At 43.4% G+C, this 26,691-nt stretch overlaps 1 long non-coding RNA gene across 1 annotated transcript; it reads right to left on the reverse strand.

Annotated features, from left to right (window-relative positions):
- Nucleotides 1–2,148: 2,148 nt before the first annotated feature.
- LOC119859236 lies at nucleotides 2,149–24,779 on the reverse strand. The gene is made up of 4 exons (XR_005294150.2): nucleotides 24,515–24,779; nucleotides 6,077–6,245; nucleotides 4,088–4,215; nucleotides 2,149–3,015 (listed from the first exon to the last, which is right to left on the reverse strand). It is a non-coding gene; the product is annotated as an uncharacterized LOC119859236 (long non-coding RNA).
- Nucleotides 24,780–26,691: the final 1,912 nt, after the last annotated feature.

Genomic DNA, 26,691 nt, shown 5'->3' on the forward strand with positions numbered 1-26,691 from the left:
ATATTTGTGACCTATGACTCCCACTAGATTGCACAAGTGCATGAAAAACATATGTGACAGTGTCAGAAATGCTTCATTTGCAAATTTCTTGCAAGGCTTTGTATTACTTTTAGTACCTAATGTCTCAGAAATATATTTTAAACATATGTTTCATATAAGACACATTGGTGTGACATAAATTTGATGGGCCAGTTCCTCAGCAGGTGTGAGCCAGTATTTTTGTCAGTCACAGACATTTTACCATGCATAGGCACCATATGGACCCTACCTATCAGGGTGATGGCTGCACTAGAAGTCCAGTCACACAGGCAGAGGACACAGAAGAGTGTGTGGTATCAGCACTGGGTACCTTTATGATTATTTATTACTTCTGTTGCAGTATTGCCTAGGACCCCAAGTCAAGGAGCAGGACCCCAGGATGCTAGGTGCTGTGCAAATGTAACCCACACAACTCCTCAGTGTGGTGCTCTGTCCCCTCGAGTGGCAGTGAAATCACTTAGAGATTAGTGCAGGGGTGGCCAACCTGTGGCTCCAGGGCCACATGCGGCTCTTCAGAAGTTAATATGCGGCTCCTTGTATAGGCACCGAGTCCGAGGCTGGAGCTATGGGTGCCAACTTTCCAATGTGCCTCCATTAAGGGCTATTTGGCTTTTAGCTCATGCAGTAGAGGCTCATGCGTTTAGCTCCAGAGGTCCCAGGTTTGATCCCGCCCACCGACGAACAGGGTCTGTCAGTGTCACACAAACACAGAACAAAAAGATGGTCCCTTCCCCCCAAAGAATTTACAGACTAAGCACTTAGGCCCAGATCCACATAGCCATTTAGGTACCTAAACCACAGCCTTAGGCACCTATGTCCCAGTTTCAGCTCCAGTGTGATACACAAAACTCCTGTGGGACCCTGTAGGCACCTATCTTACTTGGCACCTAAGTTTCTGAGATAAAAGTTCCCTAGGTACCTGTTTCCACCTCTGAGCATGCACACTTCTGCTTCCCTCTAGGAGTCTGGATGCCTATCTCCTGCCTAAACCCCAGAATGTTTCATAAACCAGAGGAAGATAGGTGTTTATAGCTTTTAGCCTATCAATTAGATCACTAGCCTGGGATGTGGGAGACCTGGATTCGATTCCCCTCTCTGCCAGAGCAGAGGGGAAAATGACTTGAACAGGATTTTGAGCTGCCTGACTCCAGGAGACAGGTTCCCATTTGTGGATTGCAAAAAAAAAAAAAAGATAAGTGCATTCTGGGCTGCAGGGATGCACCTATCTCTGAGGGAGGGCGGGGCTTAGTACACACCCCTGTCCTTGGCATCTCCCATTGGCTAGCTTAGATGGTTCCTCATTGAGCATGCTGGCTTTTGTGGATCACATTCTTAGGTGCCTCTCTCTCCACATTCATTGTGTAGGGAGCCCTGGTGCCTAACCCAGGCTTTCAGGATGACAGTGATGTCCCTGTAATTTTCTAGACACCTAACTTTTATGCTATGCTGAGCATTGCAACACCTTTGTGGATCCAGGCCTTAATGTCCTTCTTAAAAAAATGTATAGTTTGCTCTTCTGTACTGTACTGCCAACTGGGGATCAGGCCAGAAGTCCACTTACCACAGTTATGGATGCTATATTGGAAGAAAAGAGAATTCTATACAGGCACTTGCACCAGGTAATTGTCTTTTTTTTCTGACTTAAGATAAGCTTGGGAAAATGCTAATGGACTTAATACTTGTGAGCTGAATAACATCACCATCAAGTTCACGCCAATATTTCAATCTTTCATAATGCCAAATGCAGAAAGAGAACAGGCAGCAATTCAAAAACATTAGAGGTTTTAAGTTCAACTTGTTGAGCAGATTTTGATGCCTGCAGTTCCCATTAATATTTATGGCAGCTGGGAGGAGAAGAGCCACAAGTGAGCTGTAGCTCACGAAAGCTTATGCTCTAATAAATTTGTTAGTCTCTAAGGTGCCACCAGTACTCCTTTTCTTTTTGCGAATACAGACTAACACGGCTGCTACTCTGACACCAGTATGGAATGTGTGTGTGTGTGTGTGTGTTCCCCTTTAGATGTTAGTGGTATTTGCGATCTAGATCTTATCAGACTCATTGTGCTTTCAGTCAGATTCACACCTCATTTCCCACTGTTCTGTAAATATAGTACAATCACATAATGTTTTAATAACTTCACAGGAAAACTGAAAATAAGGCAGACATGACAACTTATGGATATAAATTTCAACAGCCTGTTTTTTTTTTTTATGCAGTTATTAAATGCTTTGAATTGAACAAGAGACAGGTTCAGAGCTTCGTTTACCAGGGTATTGGAAATACACTGAAATCCATAACTCTGGGAAAATAAAACTGACTTTGTCGACCAATTTTACTTCCATTAGGCTCCACAACTCAACAGGCAATGATACGTTTTTAAGATGATCTTTGGATCTTTTGATGAATCCCCAGCCTGGCTATTGAGGGTGATTTCATTACATCACTCATTCACAACTGCTTTAGGCAAATATGCTCCTTAGGATGAGTGACGGGGAGGAAATGTTTTTCACCACACATGTGGGGATGCTAAGAGGAAATAAAATCGTTTCTTCACATTAATTCTTTAATGTGGATACACATTTGTTCTTGAGTCTGAAATTTTAAATGGGCTCATTATGAGCATACTCTAACTCATCTGTTGTGACTTACAAAACCATGGTATGGACCTTGTGTTATCTGAAGAAAACTGTAGTTTGGGAAATTCAATCTGAACCTAGTTCCCAGTCCAAGATTTGTGGTTGATTCCTGTATCTAGGCCAGCCCAAACAAAAACCTCAGATCAGAAAATCCCACATTAGTTTGGCATCTTCACATAGTCCAGAGTGCATGTTTGCTCACATTACAAAATTGCTGCTCTCCTGGCAGTATCTGCTAAAATAGATTCAGGTCTGGAACAGGAGGATGTCTTGAGCTCTGAAGTCAGGTGCTTTTCTAAATCAGCATGAAGGTCACCAGGGCTGGAGCAGAAAGGGGCGCTGCAGGTCAGGATTCAAGGGAATTGGCAGAACAAGAAGTGTAGTTACAGAAGGTGCCATCCATGTAAGAGGCTAGAGAATTCACACACTGACTCCTCTCATGCAAAGGAATTTATGTAACAGATTTATGTAACAGAGCCACCACTTCTGGAGCACCCCTTTATGGCACAGGGTGACCCTAGAGTATCCCTGCCTCTGTTTTCCTCTCTTCATGGCTTCTCAATAATTTCACAAAGGTTCTCTCAGAGCCAACAACACCCAGACTCAGGCTGGTATCTAATCACAAACTATCTAGTTCCAAAATAAGGTCCTCCAAGTTCAAATCAAAACATCATACATTTTAAAGTTTATATATTCATCAATCCACACCCAGGCCTTCCTTGCTGGAGTCTTTCCTACCTTGGCAGGCCAGTCCCAGGCCTACCTAGCTTGGGACTTCTCTTCAGATGTTGCTCTCTCATATCTCAGGATCTCCTGCAGGAGCCTTTTGGATCTCTTCTGAAGTCCCAATCCCAATATCTCATTACCCAGGTGTCTCCCTTGTCTATTCTGGAGCCCTGATTGAGTCATATGACTCAGTCACATTATCCCCACCTGGGGAGGAGAGTTGGCTGTGTCACAAGTCAGGTGAGATCCATCTCCCTTTAAAGGGCCAGCCACCCTGTAAGAATAACCCTAATAAAAAGATCCTCTGTGATACATGGAGGCATTAACTGACTAATAATCTGTTGAGCCAGTGGGTCTCACTTTTTTATTGGCAACCCCTTTCACACAGCAAGCCTCTGAGTGCGATCCCCCTAATACATTAAAACACACTTTTAAATATATTTAACACCATTATAAATGCTTGAGGCAAGCAGGGTTTGGGGTGGAGGCTGACAGCTTGCGACCCCCCCATGTAATAACCTCACAACCCCCTGAGGGATCCCAACCCCCAGTTTGAGAACCCCTGAGCTAACAGATTAGGAAAAAACCCAACACTAGTATGATATGCTGGAACACCACCAACCCGATGAAGATTTTCATGTAGTGATGTGATGGGAGAAAGCCATTGCTTTCCAGTTCAACTCACCTGAACTAGTGCCAGTCACAGCAAGGGAATTGTGAAAAAGATCTGGTGCCTGTATAATCCGTATGGGTACATGCGTACAACAGCTCTGTAAGAGACTCAACACGCATGGCTTCAAACTGATGCTGCAACTAGAGTAGGTAAATGTACAAATATTAAGAAAAAAAATCTACCGAGTAAAGATCTACAGGGTATAACAACTGTGAGCAGTAAGAAACATGGGCATCCACGTGGGAGGGCATTATAAAAACAAATCTCATCACCAAGCTTTTTATTATTATGATAGTTTACAAAACCAGGGCTATTTCTGAGCAAGGGGTAATGCATAAACTGCACCACCCCATGAGCAGCCCGGGCAGGCAGTGTGCCTTAGAGACACATCTCTGTGTCAAAATTCTCCACTGCTCCCTTCCCTCCTTGCTCTGGAGTACAGTCCTGTCCTACTGGCCTAAAGCAACAGAAAATTATGCCACCATCTTTGCCAGTTCAGCAGTGCCAGTCATTGTCTTGGAGCAGGGAGGGGAGAGCCAAAGCGATATCCATTCTCTTTCTCTCCCCACTCACTCCTTGCCCATCTGCTCTGGGAGGGGAATGAGCAGGTATGGAGCACCTGCTTCCTGGAATCTTTGACTGATGTGTTCCCAATTAGTAATTTTAAGATAAGGAATAAAAAACAAAATGGATTCTTTAAGGCTCTTTACATCCAGGGAAGTTACACATAATTTAATTCAGTGGAGGACTGAATGATGCAATGAGTGATAGAATTAAAGTTTTATTTAAAATCAAATAGCTAGTTAAGCAAACAGGCATTCCTATAGAACCATACACTGCATTGATACTCACATTCTAAGATGGAATGATGTATTCAGGGGTGATCAGTCCCTGCTTGAGAATGATGGGTATATAATCCTATTTCTAATGGTACCCTGATGGTGGATGGGCACACCTCTCTAAAATCAGCATACTGACCTTTTTATACTTATTCACAATAACCCCCTACAATTAATTAGCATTAAGCCCGCCTCTTACCATATCTACCATAATTAAAAACATTGGCTATTTAATATTAAACATCTTTAATTAGCACCTGTGTAAATGCCATTCCAATAACTATCACTAGAGATCGCATTCCTCTAAAACATTCATATTTCATCTAAAACTCTTGTTAAAACCAGTGAGAACTGAACATGTTTACAACATAAGTTACGTATGCGCTAACGTAGCTCTAACTTGCCTCTGAGCTGTCTCTCTTCACTTGTCTCATAGTTTTATCAGGCCTTGCTTGACTATTGTCAAGCCTATTTTTAGGCAATACATTTTTGGGCCAACTTACATTTTGATGCATATCTATATAACACAAACAAGCATCACATAGGAAAAATGTAGCCTACACACCCTGTCCCATCTTCTGTGTAATGCACTTAGAGGACATCTTATTCCTCTCACATCCTTGCACTGCCATGTAGTCTAAGCCACAATCTACGCCTTAACGAAAATGATTTACATCATCGATAGCATGTTTCATGCAAATGACACTCAGCTTTTTTTTTTTTTTTTTTTTTTTTTACAAAAGTTGCTAAGGGCCCTGTTCTGCACATTTACATTGAATGGTACCTTACACTATTAACAGTCCCATTGAAAGGGGATCATTAATAACTACAAGTGGTCACGCCTTTTGCTTCACATCCAAAAGGCAGCACCTCCCAACGTCAGGCTGGAGCATTGCCTCATTATTCACTCAGTAAGAAGAGTGACACTTATAGCTAACACGATTCCCTACAGCATCTTACTTCCCTTGGGGATCTTCCATTCAACTATTCACCGCACCCAACCCTGCACAGAGTCTAAGATGTGAGGAGATCACAGCTGGCAACCATCTGCCTGATGTGAATTTGTCAGAAGATATAAACAGGGGAGATTTTAACTTCATACCAGGAGCAATGTACTTGTAAAATATTTACCATATTCAAATAAGTAAAGTGACTCTCTTACCCAGTATAACATATAGTGCCCACTGCTTGCTGATAGGTTAATGCAGCTGTCTCCACTCCCACTCACTTTAGCTGCTTTTTAACATACGTGCTGGAGTTTGTCAATTAAACGGATACTGTAGTTCTTGAGCTGGAGATGTCTTGTCAGTTGTAAGGCAATGTAAATCATCCTAAAGGCCATGGAAATGACATTTACTCCTTACCTAAAATCAACAGCTATTCAGCATGGGAAAGGAGGTGAGTGCGCACACATACAGAGCTTTAACAGCCCTACATGAACACCTTGCAGCATTGGAATTTCGTGGCTGGATATCACAAAATTATCCATCATCTAGGTGAAGGGAAAGGGGAAAAAAGGCCTTATTAATCAATAGCTGATTCCTTTAAGCAAATAAATCCCATATTTAGGTCCTAAAGAGCTGTGCAAGCACTTGGGAGACCCAGTTGGGATTACGCTAGCAGTTGTACCACACAGAATGCCGAGATCGCAAGTTTAATTTAGGGAGCCTTTCATGGAGGATGACCAAAATGAAGCCATAATACAAATCACTTTCCTGACTGTAATCTTGATTTGCCAGAAACAAATATACCCCCAGATAGTCTAATGCTATAGGGAAGCATTTGCCACAGACCCTAATTTAACATTTCTTTTGGCTTAGTGGGAATTAATTGTTAGGGTTCTGGGTTTTCTTTTTTAATGTCAAATACATAGCTAGCAGGCACTGCAAATAATACCCTCCTAAGGGTAAATGGTGAGTGCACAGCTCATTTAAGCCTCATTTGAGCAAAACTGCTCCCTAGCTCTGCTCTGTGAATAAGGAGAGTGTATACAATCACTCGAAGCAGCAGTAACATTTCCCAGAAAGCTTTTGGGAACCTGACACAATTGCTGATCAATACACTCTCCAGTTAATTGATGGGTCATGGAGGGGGAAAAAAAAAAAGATCATCAATAAATAATCTTAGTTAGGAAACCTAGGTCTGAGGAGAGGTGCTGTAAGTTTAACGAAAGATGTCCATGATCTGGAAGAAAAATGAGAGTGAAAAGAAAAAGAGCATTTTCAGATAGGTGTGTTTTTCGGAGGATAATAGACTCAAAAGAAGCTAAGTAAAAGAACACTAGGGAGATTTAAAACATTGGGTCCTAAAAGGAAACAAATACATCGGTACATTATTATATAATAAATGCAGTGGTTCTCAATCTTTCCCCTACCAGGACTCCCATTTCTATCACACTGAGGCATGCACAGGGGCCTCCTCCCATTAGCCAGAACTTGCTCCCATTTAGTAATAGGAGAAGTGGAGGGTTGTCATGACCCTCTCACACCTGTTGGTGACACTCTGGGGGTCACACACCCAGGCTGAGTGCCCATATATTACTAACTGATACTTGGTAGAAGTTAAGGTTCACCCAAGGTTCTCACAGCTCTTTGCAGACATTAATTCAATAAAGGTGGAACTCACCTCTGTGCAAAAGGTAGGGTGACCAGACAGCAAATGTGAAAAATCAGGACGGGGGCAGGGCGAGGGGGTAACAGGAGCCTATATATATATATATAAAAAAAAAAAAAAAAAAAGACCCCAAAAATCAGGACTGTCCCTATAAAATCGGGACGTCTGGTCACCCTAGTGCAAACTGGCACTACAGTACTACACACCCTATGCAAGTCCTGATTTGAGGACTTAAGTGGTGCATAGATCTTTTTCTGGACACTTCACAAGGTTTCATCCAAAGACTGAAAGCTAGAATTGGAGTAATGCTGCAAAAACATTCTCAGACTATCTATTGAAAACAGTCAATCACTTGCATTGGCCGTGTTCACTCCTGCCCCTTTTGTAGTCTCTTTCAGTGAGCATTCAGAGCCAAGTTTCACTAGCACGAATGCTTGTGGAAAGCAAATGTGAAGCTCATGGGTTTGAATACTTGCAGGAGCAGAGTTTTATATTCCCCTTCCATGGGTATTTGCACCAGAAACGTTCTTAGAGTTACACTCACTTGTTCCAGGAAAAGAAATAAAACCACCTGACTGATGACTAATCGCAACTAAGCAAATCCATTGGATGAGTGAGCTTGGTGAAAAATGTCATTAAATAATTTAGAAGAATGTTATGCTGGGAGTTGAGTGAAATCTGGTGGAAGCTGGTGGGCATCATGGCCCCCCTTCGCCCAGGATAGAAGCAATTAAACTTCTGGAACAGCCTTCCAAGGGAAGCAGTGGGGGCAAGAGACATATCTGGCTTCAAGACAATACTTGATAAATTTATGGAGGAGATGATCTGATGGGATAGCCTAATTTTGGAATTAATTGATCTTCGACTACTCATGGTAGATATGCCCAATGGCCTATAATGGGATGTTAGATGGGGTGGGATTTGAGTTACTACAGATAATTCTTTCTGGGGTGTCTGGCTGGTGAGTTTTGCCCACATGCTCAGGATTTAGCCGATCGCCATATTGGGGTCGGGAAGGAATTTTCTACCCCCAGCTCTGCCACTATTTCATTTTGTCACCCTGATATTGAGCTACTCTGAGTGACTCAGTTCCCACATCTGTAAAATGGGGATAATCATCCTGAAATATGTCACAGGGGTATTGTGCGGGCTTAGTAACTGAATATGTGTATCGGGCTTTGGCAGCAAGATTAAAGGTGCTAAGTAAGTGCAAAGCAGGAGAAAGCCTGTTTGATCAGTTGTCACTCATTCAGAATATATGCATCTTTTTTCCTTTTGGCCAAGGAGCAATCATCATATTGTAGGAGCACCTGGCACTTTACTGGTGTATTTACAAGCCAACTGCTGCCATAGGTTACGATAGTCTTGTTAGCATTTGGTGGATAGAAAGAAATCAGTACCATGCTTTACTTGTTCAATCCCTTGACTAGACGAGACAGACTGTGCAGCTGGAATGAAGGATTGTGCACTCCCTCACAGCAGCAGAGAGTTTAACAAGATATGAAGCAGCCATGGCAGAACTACATTAGTTTCTGAGAGGAGGAAACGTGAATAAGTGTGTATGTGTAGCAAAGTCGCCCCTTTGGAACTCCCTCTTGTTCACCTCTTTGATCTAGTGGAAGGATGATGCATACACACACACAAACAGCATGTTTCATTGCTTTGATAAATCCATGCCTCAAAGGCAAGATTTCAAAGGGAATTTTGAAGCGCTGCCCCTCCCCTCACTTGGCTACTTTGTGGAGGGAGGAAAAGTCAGTGTGTCAGCTGTGGAAGATACAGATGTGATGATAATCAGAGATGCTGATGTTGCTCTTGGCACAGCCACTGGAGTGAGAAGGGATTAGACGGGGGTCTCTTTTTCAGGTTGGTAGGGTGGTGAAAGCCTCGAGTTCCAAAGCAGAACTGCCAGCTATATAAATTAGTGCTCTTGAAGATGGGATGAATTATTATCCCTTATTCAGGCATTTGCTGGAGATTCTGAACTGTGAGCAAGGAAAATAAAACCCCAGCTGTGAACCACAAAGCCTAGTGTCTACATCCCTTATTGGGGTGAGCCTGCAGATGAGACTAATGTCTTAAGAGCAGCGTGCTCTGGAAATGTGCTCCAAAGAAGAGGAAGCAATTCCTTGCCTTCCCCTGTGCTGCACCACAGTTGGCCAAGTGCATTCTGGAGAGGGAGGATTGGTTCCACTCTCATCTGAAATATAATATAGCAACCCCAACTCTTTTTTCCCCATGGAAGAGAGAAATAGTTCCAATAATATGAACCCACCACATTTGTCAAACTTCAGCCTTCTTTGAAGGTTCAAAAGAAAATGCAATTATCATTATGCTCCAGTTTTGCCTGGGCCTCACCACAATGTCTGGGCAATTTTGGTTTGCTGGAATTTTGATCAAAACTTTTGAATTTTAATTCCTGTGGGTTTATATGCTGTGTGTTTTGCTTCAATTTTTGGAATTCGGACTAATCTACCGAGTCAAAGGGACGCTCATCTGAATTAGCAAATTTTGCCTGCTTTAGAGTCACAATCAGGAAAAGTCCCACATTTCATGTTTTATATGAAATTGTAAACCATCTTAGGTTCATGCCAAAGTCTAGCGGTTAGTACTTTAATCTACACACACTTAAGGGGCATTAGCCTAAATGGGAATTAGGCCCTATCTGGTAGTATTGGCTGGGAATTTTACATCAACATGTTTTTACAACGGAAAATGTGGCATCTGCAAAATAGAAATGGGAAAATTTTGATATTGCTGAATGCTTCAATATTTCGTTGGGAAAATTGAAATGGATTATTTTGCTGTGGGTCAGGTCGACCCAAACCAAATCATTTTGTTTTGTGGAACAAAATCAAGAAGCTCAACAAAGAATTGTGGCTGAAGTGCTGCAGTGTCTCATGGGAGTTGAAGTTCAGGTGCCTCATACTGCATAGTCCAGGCTCTGTAGCTGAAATACAACTTCCTGGATGCACCATGTTCTTACCTGTGGCTGAACCACCACAATGTATCATGAGAATCCCATGACTATGGTGCATCATGGGAGAGGTAGTCCGACAGGAGAGGCCAGCTCATAAAAGGTAATGGGGGATGAGGTACATGAACTACTGCTCCCGTGAGTCATTGTAGTAGCTCAGGTAGATGCTGTTCATCATCAAACCAAAACAAAATGAAACATTGACATTTCCTAATTCAGTGGTTCCCAAACTTGTTCTGCCGCTTGTGCGGGGAAAGCCCCTGGTGGGCTGGGTCGGTTTGTTTACCTGCTGCGTCCTTCCAGTGGCAGCAGTTCACTGCTCCAGGCTGATGGGAGCTGCTGGAAGTGGCATGGGATGAGGGACGTACTGGCTGCTGCTTCCAGCAGCCCCCATTGGCCTGGAGCAGCGAACCACGGCTACTGGGAGCTGCGATCAGCCAAACCTGTGGACATGGCAGGTAAACAAACTGGCCTGGCCCAGCCTGCCAGGGGCTTTCCCTGCACAAGCAGTGGAACAAGTTTGGGAGCCACTGTCCTAATTGAATGTTTTTGAACTTTCCATTCTATCAAAAAAGATAGATTTTTTTTGTCCTCATTTGGGATAACAAAATGTTGAAATATCAGAATTTCCTACAGGATGGAAATTCCAATTTTTCCACCCTCTGTAATCTAGGTACTTATATAGTCCCCATCACAGTAGTACCTGAGCACCTCAGACACATTATGTAGTTTATTCTCACAACTTTCCAACTCCTCTGAAAGGTAGGGGGCAGTAAGTATCCCATTTCTTTTGTGATTAAATGACTTGTCCACAGACACAAGGAGCCTGAGGCACAGCTGGAAACAGAACACAGATGTTTTAGTTCCAGAAGACAATCCTTCCTCAAGTCTCAGAAGTGCTCAAAGCTTGGCCCAGGCTCAGTCAAATCTCATCCTAAATTCCCTCAGTGCTTGGTTCACCATCACTCAGAGCTGAGCTCCAGGGGCATGTGAAATTCAGCAAGTCCAACTTCTACTTCAACGCAATTTCTAGGCCATTGCAGTTTACACATCTGAGCCAAGCCAAGGGTGGCCAGCCTACTGACTAAAACTAAGGCCAGATGTCAGGAATCCGAGTTGTTTCTCAATCTGGGGGTCAGGACTCAGAACTCAGAGGTGGAAACAAGGCCAAGTCAGAAACCAGGTCTTGGAGCCAGGAGATGAGTGCCAGAGTCAGGAACCAGGAGTCAGAAACAGAGGACCAGGCCGAATCGGTAACTGGGTATCAGAGCCATGAGGCGAAGTGAAGCTCAGGAACCAGGAGCAGTACAAGAAAGAAGGTTTGTAGCAGCAGCTAGCTCAGGTTCTGCTTAGCTGAACAGACAAACTTCCTGTATCCTCCCCAGGTTTAAATAGGATGTATGGCCCAATAAGGAATTGGGAATGGCCTGTCAATCAGGACTTCCAGGGGTGGCATATCCTGTGGGGTCTGGGTGAACCCCGAGGACTCATAACGTGCTGAGTGTTTCTCTTACCAAAGCTGTTAGATGACAGCATGGAGGTGGGTTCCACCCCGGGAACCTGCAAACCCCGGTTTTAGACCCAGTGCGCCTCGCACAAAGGTTTGAACCTTTTGAAGTACACTCACTGCTCCAGACGAGAGGAAGTGATGGCTATTCAAGCATAAATTAAAAAGTAACCTTTCACCCTGTGTTTATGAAGTCTCCCTTTTTTAAGTATAAATAAATTGTATCAAAAAGCTATGGAATGCAATTTTCATCCAACTTACATGTCACATCTATACCTATTACTGTCTTCCAGTAAGTTAGGACTAGGACACATTTTTATCTGTGCTTCATGCTGACACGTTTTTAGGTTCTGGTCTATTAGGGAAAACGCACATTGTGGGTGCACCTAATGCAGATGAGCCCTGCAAATCAAGTCCAGCTACCCACGTGGAGCCCAGACCAAAGTGCTGCCAAATGACCAGTTCCATGTTTCACTTCACGGAGGGTGAAGTCGCCTCCAGGACCATTTGTCTGCCCCTTTTCTGGCACTGTTTGGCATGGCGAAACATGTTGCCTCAGCTGTTGTCAAGCCCTTTGGCAACTCCTGGTGCTTGTTTGGCCTTTGCCAGCCTGATTTGCATGGTGATTTGCATACCATAGCCTTTTCAGTTGAAATTGTGGCTAACAAAACATTTGGCCATTGTTATTCATGATATTTGCTAACTATCCTTCACTCCAGCCTCACACCTCCACCCAGTAGATCAGCACCATTCCCTTCATTCAGCTTCTTCTCTGTGGGCACAGCCTTTGGATTTCATTAGCTTTACTGTACTGTAATCCTACTATCACTCTTTCAGTAGGGGCATGAACTGGCATCAATCCACTCAGTGTTCCTTTCCTTCAAGCAGACTATCCACTTAGTTCAGCAATTCTGTCCATACCACAATCCTGCCAACTGCTGCCCTAGAGGGACAGGCAGATGGAAAGTACTGATGAGAGACCTGATTGACACTGGAACTTTTGGAGAAGAGCTGTTATAGCAGACCTGCGAGCATGTCACAGTTACTGGAGTGGCACTGAAGGTGGAGAAAGTTTACATTGGTATGTCAAAGCCTAGACAAGATGGTCAAGCACTTTCCAGCTTTGTTATCACAGAATTAAATTCTGCCTCGAGTTGTGGCTGTCTTGTTTTGTTCCAGTGAATAAGCCTGGGGGATGAGATTTCCATCCAAGCACAATTTTGTTTAACAACGTAAAAAGTGGTTGGGGCAGCTTTACTCCTAAACTGGCTGTATTCAAGGGCAACATCCTCAACAAGGAATGTGGCACAGTACTTGAAAGATGAGGGTCTCTTATAGCAGTTCACTCAGCGGTGGAAGAGAATGGGATAGAAGGACCATATGGTACAATTGGTGCCATCCAATAATATCAGCAGTGTCCTCAGCCAGCTCTGTTACATTCTCATCATTTCACATCAGACCATTCTGTTAGTCCAGTGAATATTTGCCTGTCATTAGATACACATCTCATTTCGGTTCATGCTTTGTATGGTTCAATTCTGGTCTTGAGAATGCTGCTGAGAGTTCATTAAAGTCTCTGTCCTCTGTAACATTTGTCTCTTTTTACCAGGCACCAGTCAGTTCTGGCAGAATTGCGCTTCTCTGCGTACAAAATAGATGAACCAATCATCTGTATTAAGGTTCATTTCGAAAGACCAAGAAGAAATGTAGTAGGGATACTTATAAGAAATAAATAAAATGATGTAAAGAAGACTAATTTGACTCCTATTTATCCTGTCCCATAATACAAGAACAAGGAATCACTCAGTGAAAGCACTCCTATGTTAATAATAAATATTAAAACAATAATAATAATAATAAATAACCATAATTATTTTTCTGAGTGTTTCCCAAGCCAGAGCTCACTACATCATTAAAATAGCAATAAAATAAAATTACAACTTCATAATAAAAAGTACACTCTTTTTGTAAATTATCCCTTATAGAAAAGTCCTATAAAATTCATTAGAAAATTATAAAATTTTCTGAAGTTTTTTTGAGGAATGCAATCTTAAAAGTTATATCCCTAATATAGAGTACTAAATTATGGCTCAAAAAAAATCTACAGAAAGATTACCATACTTCATTTAATTCACTGGGAATTAAATAGAATTCTATTGTCCCTATCTCCATGAAAATCTGTAGGACTTTCCCAGAAGAGATCCCTTTTTGATCAGTGAGCTGGGAAGATGATGTCTAATGTATCTTCACTCTCCAATGAGACCTCAGTAAGTCTCTTGAGATATCTCTATTGACTACAGCCATAAACTATCATTATTGACTCTTAATATCCTGCATTCTCTTCTGTACAGTGGTGTTGTAGATCTGGACTTTGATTGATATTGGGTAGAGATTTACCTGAACAGATGTTTTTGCAGGTGCCTGAATTCACCTCTGGCCTTTTCTTTGATTGAGTTCTTTGTGAACTCTTTATGGTAAAGACCACCTTTTACCTGATAGGAGAGCCCCAAGATAGGGCCTCCTCAAGCTCTGTGTCGTTAAAATAACACCACATGTCTCTTTATGAGCTTGATTTTATTTTCTTTAACTTCTATACAGAACTGTCCAAAAATTACAAAAAGTGTTATGGAGTGGGTGGAGCCTTAGTTCTACATGTTTATTTCAGTGTTACAAAGTATTACAAGGGGATAGGTAGGTCTTGAAAAATCACCAAAAAATGTATTATGTAATTTATGGACAGCTCCAACAGTCTTGGAGCCTTACGATTCTATCTTGCTCTGCAGGGTGAATTCCACTGAAGAACACCAACTCCTTTTAAAACAGGCAATCCCTTTCTGCAAGACAGGGGGAATCCCAAGGTTCCAGGAGTTTATTTTATCCTATTTACATTCTGCTTGTTTGTTTGGGTGGGGTTTTTTTTTTTAGCTCCCTACAATCTGTTGCTGAAAGTATATCAGCAGATAAATCACATGCATGCTTCCCTCCACATAACCTTTAAAATTCTCCTGAAATAATCTTTGAGGATAGCCCAATTTGTTTGTAAATGGTAGAGATCAAGTCCTGAAGCCAGTTTTCTTGGGTGAGGTTTCCAGAGGGAATGTGAAGGGAGAAGATGCTTGACTCACAGATGAACAAAAAAAAAAAAAGAAAAAAAAAAAGGCTTAAAATGTATTGAGGGCTTTACTGCACAAAAGGGAGTTATTAAAATAAACCCTGACAGGCCCAGGATAGTAAATACACTGTCCAGCTCCCTGCTGTGAAGTTCTGAAGACATTGGGAGGTGAAAGCAATTCAACACCTTGCAGGATCAAATGCACTGACAGCAAATTGGTGGTGTCTAACATGCATTCTATCAGAGCGGAGGTGGGTATTCCCAGGAGGTGGGTGTTCCCCCAATATTTCTAAACCTGCATGATGACCTCTGCTGTGTTTACACAACATTTTGGAGCCAGAGTAGTTCTGCTTAAAGAATTAAAAGGTGCATTTCTAGTCCACCTGAGCCATGATGGCTGACCGTGGGGACAGAAACAGAAAGGAAAAGCTTTCAAAAGCAATATTTACTTCAGAAGAATGGGAAGAGGAAGAAGCAGGCAGCAAATCCAAACAAGTGACCTGGTAATTAACAGAGATGATCACTGGAACTCCCCCTTCCAATCTAATATTTCCACTGTCAGTGAGAGCAAGTCAATGCTGCAGAGAGATGCTCTTTTCATGGGCTGGTTTTATCTTTACAGATCCCAACACAGAAGGCATCCCTCCCCCCATCCCGGCTATGACTATCTTAACAAGCTGCAGCAAACATCAGTGGATCTCTAAATCTGTGATTGTTGCCATTTGCATGAGGATGAGGAGAATAAGAAAGCTCATACCTCTTAGCCACTGACAGATGATTTCACCCAACACCCGCTGCTGGTATTAAGCTTTTAAAGGCTGGTAAATCTTCCGCTCTATTAAATCCAAACCCATTAATTTCTTACAGGTGTATTTCTTACAGGGAAGTATTGGCTGTAATTTGACATATTTTATGGCTCACTCTACCCCTCAGTTCATAAAAATGATCAGACTTCTCCTTGCCTCACTGGTCGAGGCCACTCTCCCAAATGCCTGTCCATAATCTCAGATGAAAAATGATAGCTCCCTGAAAGGTGATGTGTCAGAGAAGCGCAAGAGGTGCTGACACACACGCACATGCAAGGCAGCAATCTGCTGAATTAAAATTGCAGAGATAGGAAGATGATGAACCATCTCGTTGACTCGGCTTGTCACTCTGATGGCCTAGCTCAAAGCAAATAAGTAAATAAATAAATAAATAATTAGAGAGCAGAAATATGGTCATTATGCCGAGGACAGAAGCCACAGCACACAAGGAATCACCCTCTCTGAGCAACATCACTAATAACATAGCTGTCACCTCATGCAACCATGCCAGTCTTTGTCTGACCATTGCAGTTCTGATTCCTGGTTAGATCATACAAGGTGCTGAGTACTCTTGGTTCCCTTGGCTTTAATGTGAGCTCAGGGAACTCACTCAGGAGAGGCTCAGTTCTTAGGAGAAAAGGGCCCAGAGAATCACCCTGGTCTACACTAGGGGGATGGGATCCATCTAAATTACACAACTTCAGCTATGTGAAGAACATAGCTGAAGTCGACATACTTAGATCTACTCACCGTGGTGTTTTCACCGCGGTGAGTCGACTGCTGCTGCTCCCCCATCGGCTCTGCCTGTGCCTCTCGCGGTGCTGGAGTACAGGAGTTGACAGGAAAGCGCTTGGGGGGGGGTTGATTTATCGCGTCTAGACTAGACGTGATAAATTGATTGTTGCCTGCTGATCCAGAGGCTAGTGAAGACATACCCTGAGTGTTTTTTTCCCTTTTCAAGCACATTTAGAGTCCACAAGTGTTAAGTTGTACATCTAAGAGTCACTTAAACAAATAAAGTGAAACTTAACATCCTTGGGACTTCTCCACCCACCTCCTTTTATTAAGGAAGTGAAATACATAAAACACATCTCTGCCAGCTAAAGATTTTGAGAGAGGGATTTTTGTGGCATGCAGTGTAGTTGGGGTGTAGATTTTGGAAGGACATGGCATGCAATGGCTGGGTTTCAGGAACTGCAGTCCAGCAGGATAAATAGGAAAAGAACAAGTTAAAAATTACTTGGACAAATTAGAGGTCTTCAAATCTCTGGGGCCTGATGAAATGCAACCTAGAATACTCAAGGAGCTGACTGAGGAGATATCTGAGCCATTAGCGATTTTCTTTGAAAAGTTATGGAAGGCGGGAGAGATTCCAGAAGACTGGAAAAGGGAAAATATAGTGCCCATCTATAAAAAGGGAAATAAGGACAACCCGAGGAATTACAGACCAGTCAGATTAATTTCTGTACCCGAAAGATAATGGAGCAAATAATTAAGCATCAATTTGCGAACATCTAGAAGATAATAAAGTGATAAGTAACAGTCATCATGGATTTGTCAAAAACAAACTGTCAAACCAACCTGATAGCTTTTGTTGACAGGGTAACAAGCCTTGTGGATGGGGGGGAAGCAATAGACGTGGTATATCTTGATTTAGTAAAGCTTTGGATATGGTCTCCCATGACCTTCTCATAAATAAACTAGGGAAATGCAACCTAGATGGAGCTACTATAAGGTGGGTGCCAAACTGGTTGAAAACAGTTCCCAGAGAGTAATTATCAATGGTTCACAGTCATGCTGGAAGGGCATAATGAGTGGGGTCCCACAGGGATCAGTTCTGGGTCTGGTTCTGTTCAATATCTTCATCAATGATTTAGATAATGGCATACAGAGTACACTTATAAAATTTGCGATACCAAGCTGGGAGGGGTTGCAAGTGCTTTGGAGGATAGGATTAAAATTCAAAATGATCTGGACAAACTGGAGAAGTGGTCTGAAGTAAATAGGATGAAATTCAATTATGACAAATGCAAAGTACTCCATTTAGGACGGAATGATCAGCTGCACACATACAAAATGGGAAGTGACTGCCTAGGAAAGAGTACTGCGGAAAGGCATCTGGGGGTCATAGTGGACCACAAGCTAAATACGAGTCAACAGTGTAATACTGTTGCAAAAAAAAGCGAACATCATTCTGGGATGTATTAGCAGGAGTGTTGTAAGCAAGACACGAGAAGTAATTTTTCCACTCTACTCAGTGCTGATTACGCCTCCACTGGAGTTGTGTCCAGTTCTGGGCGCCACATTTCAGGAAGGATGTGGACAAATTGGAGAGAGTCCAGAGAAGAGCAACAAATATGATTAAAGGTCTACAAAACATGACCTGAGGGAAGAGTGAAAAAATTGGGTTTGCTTAGTCAGGAAAAGAGAAGACTGAGAGGGGACATGATAACAGTTTTCAAGTATGTAAAAGGTTGTTACAAGGAGGAGGAAGAAAAATTATTTTTCTTAACCTCTGAGGATAAGTCAAGAAGTAATGGGCTTAAATTGAAGAAAGGGCGGTTTAGGTTGGACATTAGGAAAAACTTCCTGTCAGGGTGGCTAAACACTGGAATAAATTGCCTAGGGAGGTTGTGGAATCTCCATCAGTGGAGATTTTTAAGAGCAGGTTAGACAAACACCTGTCAGGGATGGTCTAGATAATTAGTCCTGCCATGAGTGCAGGGGACTGGACTAGATAACCTCTCGAGGTCCCTTCTAGTTCTATGATTCCACGAAATAACTACCCTGTTTTCTCTGAGCCCGAGAATGGATCTGGATACTTTAGTAAAGTCCCTATAGAAGTGATGCTGATCACTCAAGGGGGAGTGCTCTAAGTCAATGTTGAGTCAGTGCCCCAGCATGATGCCTGGAGTGGTTTTGAACCAGTGCCTAGTCAATCCCCAGCAGGGCACTGGGGAGTAGTGTGCTGACAGAGGTTTTCTCCACTCACGATTGTTAACATTCACATAGCACTTTTCACAGGAGTAGGGGTGTTAACCACAGTGCCCAGTTGTCACAATGTGGCCCTTCACCTACACTGTGAGTACTGCTGCCTAGCCTGTTCTTGTGATTGCCTAGCCACAAACACATGCAGGCTGTTTCCCTTTCACCACGTGGGCAAAGCACAACAGAAGGAATGACAGGTATTGAGCAGGAGGAGACTTTCACACAGCTTTCTCTCCTCTTCCTAGCTCATTTTGAGCCCCTTTCTTTGCTTCCCACTTCCTCCCAAACATATGCTCCCCAATCCTGAGCCAATTGCCTCATTAGCACTGCAATTGTCACCCAACTGTCAGTAATCCCCAGCAGAAACTGGTTAATTGACTTCAATTAAGCCTGCAATCTTCCCAGTGCTGTAGTAACCTCAGTGCCCAGGTGCTACAGATAGTGTTTTGCAGCCCTGTCACATCTGCCCAACCTCCAGACTACATTCTGCCTTCCTAAATCCCTCCTGAAATTTCAATTTGATCCAGTCCCAAACTGTTGTGCAGTTTTCCTGGGCGCTTTTAAACAGTTCTGGTGTACCACACCAGAGGTTGCTGCTTTTCACTAGCACTCACAGCAAGTCCTACATATACCCTTTGTAACATTTGAAAGAACTTTTACAAATCTTAGTCATTATCGTTACGCAGGAGCCTGGGCAGATGGTTCTGACTTAACTCTTCCTATTTCAACCTCAGCTTCAGACTTCCCAGGAGGAAGAGGGAAACTCAGTTGCCATTCCCAGGCAGCTGGCTGAGTTGAGTACTTATGTGCCAGTCTCTCCTGTGGGCACAACTCACTAGTCTCTCTAATAACTGACTGCCCTGGCTACCCTTTGACCGTGCTGAGGTTTTTGTCAAGCAGACATTCAGTGGTGGGTTGGATCTCTGCAGTGACAGAGCGGCTCAGTTTCATTACAGGTCCCTTTTACACAATGAAAGGCTCTGTCAACAATTCTGGCACTCTGCCCCTGGCCACATGGCTCATACGAAATGCTGAACACTCTCAAGGCAACTGGGAACAGGTAGGCTCTGGCAGTGACTAATAATAACCATGCTGCTTTGCAAAGACGATCCAATTGTGGGCCCTCTGTACAAAAGCACAGATTCACTCTACAGGGAAAGATATATCAAACCTGCTAGCAATGTTTCAGACATGGTGAGCAGGGAATGCCTGATCATTACTCAACAGCGAATGAGCTAGGACCTCAGCCCTTCTCACTTCAGTTTTAGAGGTTGTGCCAAAACCCCTCAGACTTTATATGGATCAGGATGTTGTGACTGGCCCCTCCCAGTATAATGAAAAGAACAAACCTAGATAAACTTTGGACAGTGATGTGTCTCTGAACATTGTGGTATGGGCCCATGTCTCTAGTGAGTACAGAAAAAGACAAAGTCAAGATGCTTTTTGTCTGAGGTACTTATATGGCCCCCCATTATCATAGAATCTGAGCGCCTGGCAGTCTTTAAGGTATTTTCCCTCACAACACCCTTGTGAGGTAGGTCAGGGCTATTATCCTATTTGTAAAACCACAGTCCAGTTTGGAGAACTGAGACACAGGCAGACTAAGTGACTTGTCCAAGGTCACATTGGCAGTCTGCGGCAGAGCTAGGGATTGAACCTGGATCTACCAAGTCGTAACCATTTCTTCTCAAGACAAAGGGTCAAAGGCTCAGCTGGTTTAATTGGTGTTGTTCCACTGAAATCAGAGCTATATTGGGTTACAGCCACAAGGATTGGGCCCTGAATATCTCAGGACTTCATTCCAAAACAAAATAGGTGAACAAGGGGAAAAACAACAATCCCCCTTTTTGAATTCTTTCCTCTGTTTCTAGAAATGACCTGAAGGGGTACAACTGTGAAAGTTCAGAGATGTTTCCTTACATTACCCCCATTAGCATTCATTTAGGTAAACCTTCTTCTGTAGTTCTACTTGGAACTAGCACTAGAATTACTGAAACTTCATGAGAAAGCCTAGTTTCATCTGATGAAGTGGGTTATAGCCCATGAAAACTTATGCCCAAATAAATGTGTTAGTCTCTAAGGTGCCACAAGGACTCCTCATTGTTTTTGCCGATACAGACTAACACGGCTACCACTCTGAAACCTAGTTTCATGGGATTTCTAGCTGAAATAGGTGCTGAAATCTTTAGAAAGATTGTTCTGAAGTTGTTGCCAGTTTCCTTTAGCAGACACAGTAGGTCTCAATTATTTAGATAATGGCATTGTAACATCTGTCTCCTAGTATAGTCACTCAGATACCACATGGTGAGTTCTTATGCTGAACCTATTCACCCTTTAATTTTTCCATACATCTCATCTATCCGATGTGTTACTAAAATGCCCATTACCATGATATACTATGATGTCTAATAGTAAAATTTTGGGTCCTTTCCCATACAGAATCTTTGGAGTGTATATAGTTTGCCTATCACCAGCAGTATCTGAATACCCCTTACCCCCTTGATCACAAATCTGTTGAATCACCACAAAGGTTATGAAATAAGTCTGTACAGAGCAGCTCTGCTAAGCTATACTTCTCGTGCATGCTCTTGCTTTTCCATTGGATGCTCAGATTTCACAGGAGGAGACGGGGTGGCGTTTGTTGGCAAAGAGTCAGGCTTCTTTCAAGAAAATGAGATTAGAAGACAGAAATTGCTTTGCTTGATATATTTATAGGCGTTTGACCTGTTAAAGGCCTAAGTGTGCATGCTGCTAACAGGCTTTAATTGAAATGTGTTTTTAAGTGTCAGTCACAAGGGTCCAATTGAATTGAAGGAAATATGACTTAAAGTGTGTGTTCGAATATGCAATAGAGCTGTACACAACATTCAGTTTAAACCATACAATCTTGATTCATTAGAACTATTTTCTGTCCTCACACTATTTAAGCCTTTTTTTTGCAAGCTTTTCTGCTGTGCACATCCGTGCCCAGTGTCACCAAAGGGGGGGTGACAGTCAGAGCTTTGCTCCGGCCGTCAGCGCATTCATTCAGCTCTACTGGAGAGTCCCTCAGAAAACAAGCTGCAAGGAAGGAAGCAAGGTTTTCTCCTCCATCTAACAAGAACTTCTCTGTGGGCTGCTGTGCAAGCAGCCACAGCTTCATCCCCCCTTTCTGATCACTCCCAATGCTGGTCCCCCTCCCCCACCCATCAACTATATTTCTTAGTGCAGACAATCTGAGGAAGGAGGCAGGGGCTAGCGTGGCTTGCCTCACACTCACTTGCCACCTGTCCCTCAGCAACAGCCACACATTGCATTCCTAGCACAGGGCAGGGGAAGAGGACAGGACATGGGGAGGAGCCAGGAGCTGATGAACAGGTAATGATGAAATGCAAGGGAGTGAAAGGAGTGAGAGGCAGAGTTATGGGGAGGAGACTGGACCATTACAGGTAGAAGAACTGGGGAAATGGAGGCGGTGTGCAAAGAAGGAGACAATGGTGGAGAACCAAGGAGATGTTGGGCAGAGGGAAACGTAGGAGAGAAAACACTGATGGTAAAACTAGGGAAGATGGTTTTGTGGCTAATGCAGATAGGACGGGGAGTGCCTTGGTTCAATTCGTAGCTTTGTTCTTGACTCACCCTGTGACTCTGGGTAAGTCCCAAAACTGTTCAGTAGCTTATGTTCTTCTTCCTGCAGAATGGCATATGAATAGAGCTCTACCTGACAAGAAGGTGAAAATACCTTCCCACATGGAAGGAATTCTATAAATGCCAAAGTATTATCACTACAGTAGGCAGGGGGTGACAGGCTGGATCAGGCAGTGCTCACTCACTCATACCACTTGTGAGGACAGAGCATAGACCCTCCTGCCCTGAAAACACAGGCTCACTTGCTTGAGCTAAAGGAGAACCCCATTGGCTCTAGTGGTGCTGAAGCCTATATCCCATGTGGGCATCTAACCTCTAGAGGGAGACATGATCACATTCAACTTTGTCTGACATTACACCCGCTAGTGGGCTGTTGTGTAGCTCCCTCCTCTACTTCACCCTGTATAGTATAGGCATGCAGGTAAGCATGCTTTTGTGCACATGCATCTGTGCCCCTTCTGGATACACCATGTTATAATTATATGTGAGAGAACAGGAGAGAAAGAGAGAGAGACTCAGTCTATGTGAGAGGCATTTCCACTCCTTATTTCTAATTCTGTCAGGAAATTCATTTTTTTGCCCCTGTAGCATTTAATCTGATTCCTGAAGTTTCTCCCCACTGTACAGTGCGGGGATAAGGGGCCAGTTACATTCTGAATGCCATTTTTTGACAATTTATGAACAAACAAGTTCCCCATCAAATTAATTCTCAGAAGTGTCACTCTGGGCTGGCGCTGAGCAGAGATTAAATGAACCTTCCTTTCTTATTTGATGTTTTGAATTTCACTGTTCCTCTCTTTCATTAAAAATGAACTGAGGAAGTGGGGTTGGGGGGAGAAGGGGAAGAGAAGCAGAATAAAATAGAAGCCTTTTCCATCTAAAAGTCAAGGTAATTATCTCTTACATCCAGCCCATCCTCTAAGACTTTGAATGAAGCCATCATTAAAATCTGTGTCCATCTGGCAACTTTTCCACATCTAATTAGGTGAAGAAGCCAGTTAACGGTTATGTTCAAATGAAATCTTTTTTTAAATTATTTTTACTTTCAAAAGATGATCCATGTACAACCTGGATGTTGCTCACTCTCTCTCGCTCTTCTCAGATGCTTCAGGAACATAAAAGAAATTTGGGGAGGAGGTTCCTTTCATAGGTAACGCATCAAGACTTGTGCGGTGAGCATGGGTGGGGAGAAGAAGGAGGAGAGCTGGCTGTGAAAAATGGTGCTGTGGTTTAGATTGTGAGGTGAGTGAAAAGGGGGCTGAGAGACTGGGAAACTATAAAGCAAGTTGCAAAGACACAGCATGACAAAGTGAGTGGACCCAGTACAGCCAGAGAGATCTCAGCCTTTTGAGCAAGTTTGAGTTCCTTTGTGTAGGAAGCCCTTTTGAAGCTAGCTAATTGTCCACTGGTACTATGTCAGTGTGTGTCCATGGAGGGCTTCTTTTCAATGCTATGAGCGTGCCTCTAGCCTTTCAGAAAATCGGATGCTGTATTCCTTCAGCCTGGGGAAGAATTCCTCTCATCCATCCATTGCACTGTTAAAGCATCCATCACCCTAATATCGAAGGGCTGATAGGTGCCATTCTTCCACAGTCTAGAGTAGGATGGCTGGCAGGGATGATTCTTGGGATCCTCCCCCAAAACTGTGTCTGATTCATAGAGGGGCCCCAGTTTTTAGGTGAGATGCAGATTTACGGTGGGACTATAAACCCTGTCGCTGTGAGAGTTCATTGAACAGAAGACGAAGAAGAGGTGTGTTTGAAAAGATACCCTGCCTGCAAAAAGGGCATCACCCCCACTCCACCCCGAGCACGCTTTTGTGGTGGAGTACGGTTCTGCTGTATACTGCCCCAGTTTCCCCCTCTCTGAGGTAACAATGAGGTCCCTTTAACAGCCCAGTCAAGGAGAAGCCAAACATTCTATAGCAGTGTATCTAAGGAGCATTTGTATGACAGTTTAAAGGCTCTTACCTTAGATAAAACATAAAAGTCCTAAACCAGAAGTCCCTGGGCTCCAGCAGTAGCAGCATTTCCTCCTGCTATAAGGCCTCAGATGACCCTGCTGCCTGGAGAGATCTGCAGGTCTTTTCTGGGCACGGTCTCTCCCAGGCCTTCCTGTCAGGAGAGGTCTGTAATTGCTTTTCTTTCTGCTGTAGGAGCAGCATTTCTGCCTAGTTCAGATGCCTAGGAAACTTCCCTTCCTCCAGAGCTCCCTTTCTCCTCAGGTGCTTCCCCAACTGAGCTCTCCTAAGCCTTTTATTAGGCCTAAGTGTTGCTTACTTATTTAACTGCTTTCCAGCTGCTGAGGTAGTTAGCTATGCCCAGGTGGACCTGGGTTGGCTCATTCCCTTCAGTAGCTTGTCACAAGCTGGGCATCTGACTCCCCTTAAAGGGCAAGCCCTGCAACGCCACTCTATATAGAAAAGCCTCAAATTCCCAAAGCCAGACCTGTTGGCTAGCGTGGGTGATGAAGGGAGCTAGTATAGGTGTGCAGTGATCCCAGAGTCCTACTTTGGTCATGGTAGCCTGGCGGGCATCAATCTCTGAATGCTGAAACTTCCTTTAAAATGACAAGGGAAAAGGATCTTTTGCAATGTAGTACCTTGTATACCCCTTAGTGAGGCCACCACAAACATCAATCCCTTGCAGACTCAACCTAAGATCACTGGAGAGAGAGAGAGCAAGTCTAGTGTGACAGCATCTTCATATCCCTCTCCATGCTCCAAGGACCTTGAGATTCTGAACAAAAGCCATCGCCATGATGGAGAACAGTTGGTCTAGATCAGGGGTTCTCAAACTGGGGGTTGAGACCCCTGAGGGGGTCATGAGGTTATTACATGGGGGGTTGCAAGCTGTCAGCCTCCACCCCAAACCCCGCTTTGCCTCCAGCATTAAATACATTAAAAAGTGTTTTTAATTTATAAAGGGCGGGGTCGCACTCAGAGGCTTGCTATGTGAAAGGGGCCACCAATACAAAAATTTGAGAACCACTGATCTAAATGGATGGACAGAAGCAGTGATGAAGAAGCCTTCTTTCTTCAACGGGGCTATGAATGGCTGATACAGATATGGATGAACAAGAGCACCAGCAAAAAAGCCCTGCAGAGGGCTGAGAATGACCAATAATCAAGAATCAATTAACTGGCCCTGTGTCCTTCTCCCACTCTCACCTCAGGACTTTATTCCATGCAGCTTCAGACACCTGGAACCCCTTCCCTAACCCAGACAGCCAAACCTTGATTCTCTCCCCTTCCAAATTCTTCCTTACAATGAGTCTCGTCCCTATAATCTCTAGTCCCAGAGAAGTGGCAGCTAATCCGATGACTGATCAACAAAACTCTACACTCAGCAAAACTCTACACTCAGCAAAATCAGAGTAAAACTGTAATTAGACCCCATGCTGTCTTTACTGCTCAGTCACAATGCTTTATATCACACGCCCAGGCCTAAACCTGATATATATTGTGTATTTAGATTGTAAGCTCCTTGGAACAGGAGTCTTATCTTTGCACCTGCCTGAAAATGCTAGAATGTGGTTGGTGTTGTTCAGATAATAAGGAATGGGCCAACTCTTCAGATGCAGCCACGGAATGCTAGGCAGAGCTGGAGTGGTTTGCTTGGGTAGTGCAGCAGTGTTTTGCTGGTATAAAGCTGCCCTAAAGCCAGCTCCAGCCCTGTGTGATCTCCTATACAAGATCCTTGGATAGCAGAGAGCCACCATAGCAGCTCCTATACCTTCTACCTCCTGCCACTGGTGCAGAGGCATCCCTATGCCCAGAAAATAACAGGCTGCCATATTGCAACCTTGGAGGTGATGGCGTCAGTGTAAATTACAACATCCTTCAGGATGCTTTATCTTGCACTGGTGGATTGTCTCAGAGAAGGGACTGATCTCATAGCCTAAGTGAACTGCTTATTTATGTGAAGGGAAGGGGTCAAATGTTGAAAGGGAAGGGGGTTTAAGGATAGTGGAAATGAAGCTGGGAATTGCTGTGAGGAGAAGACAGGAGGTATGAATGATGAAAGAAGGACAGGGAAAGTATCTTTACAATTGGTGTAAATTAGCATAGCTCCATTGAAGTCAAAGATGTAATTGAAATCAATGGCTCTATGCTTATTTACACCAGCTGAAGATCTGGCCCTATATG

This window comes from Dermochelys coriacea, chromosome 7, assembly GCF_009764565.3.
Source record: "Dermochelys coriacea isolate rDerCor1 chromosome 7, rDerCor1.pri.v4, whole genome shotgun sequence".
Classification (NCBI taxonomy): Eukaryota; Metazoa; Chordata; order Testudines; family Dermochelyidae; genus Dermochelys; species Dermochelys coriacea.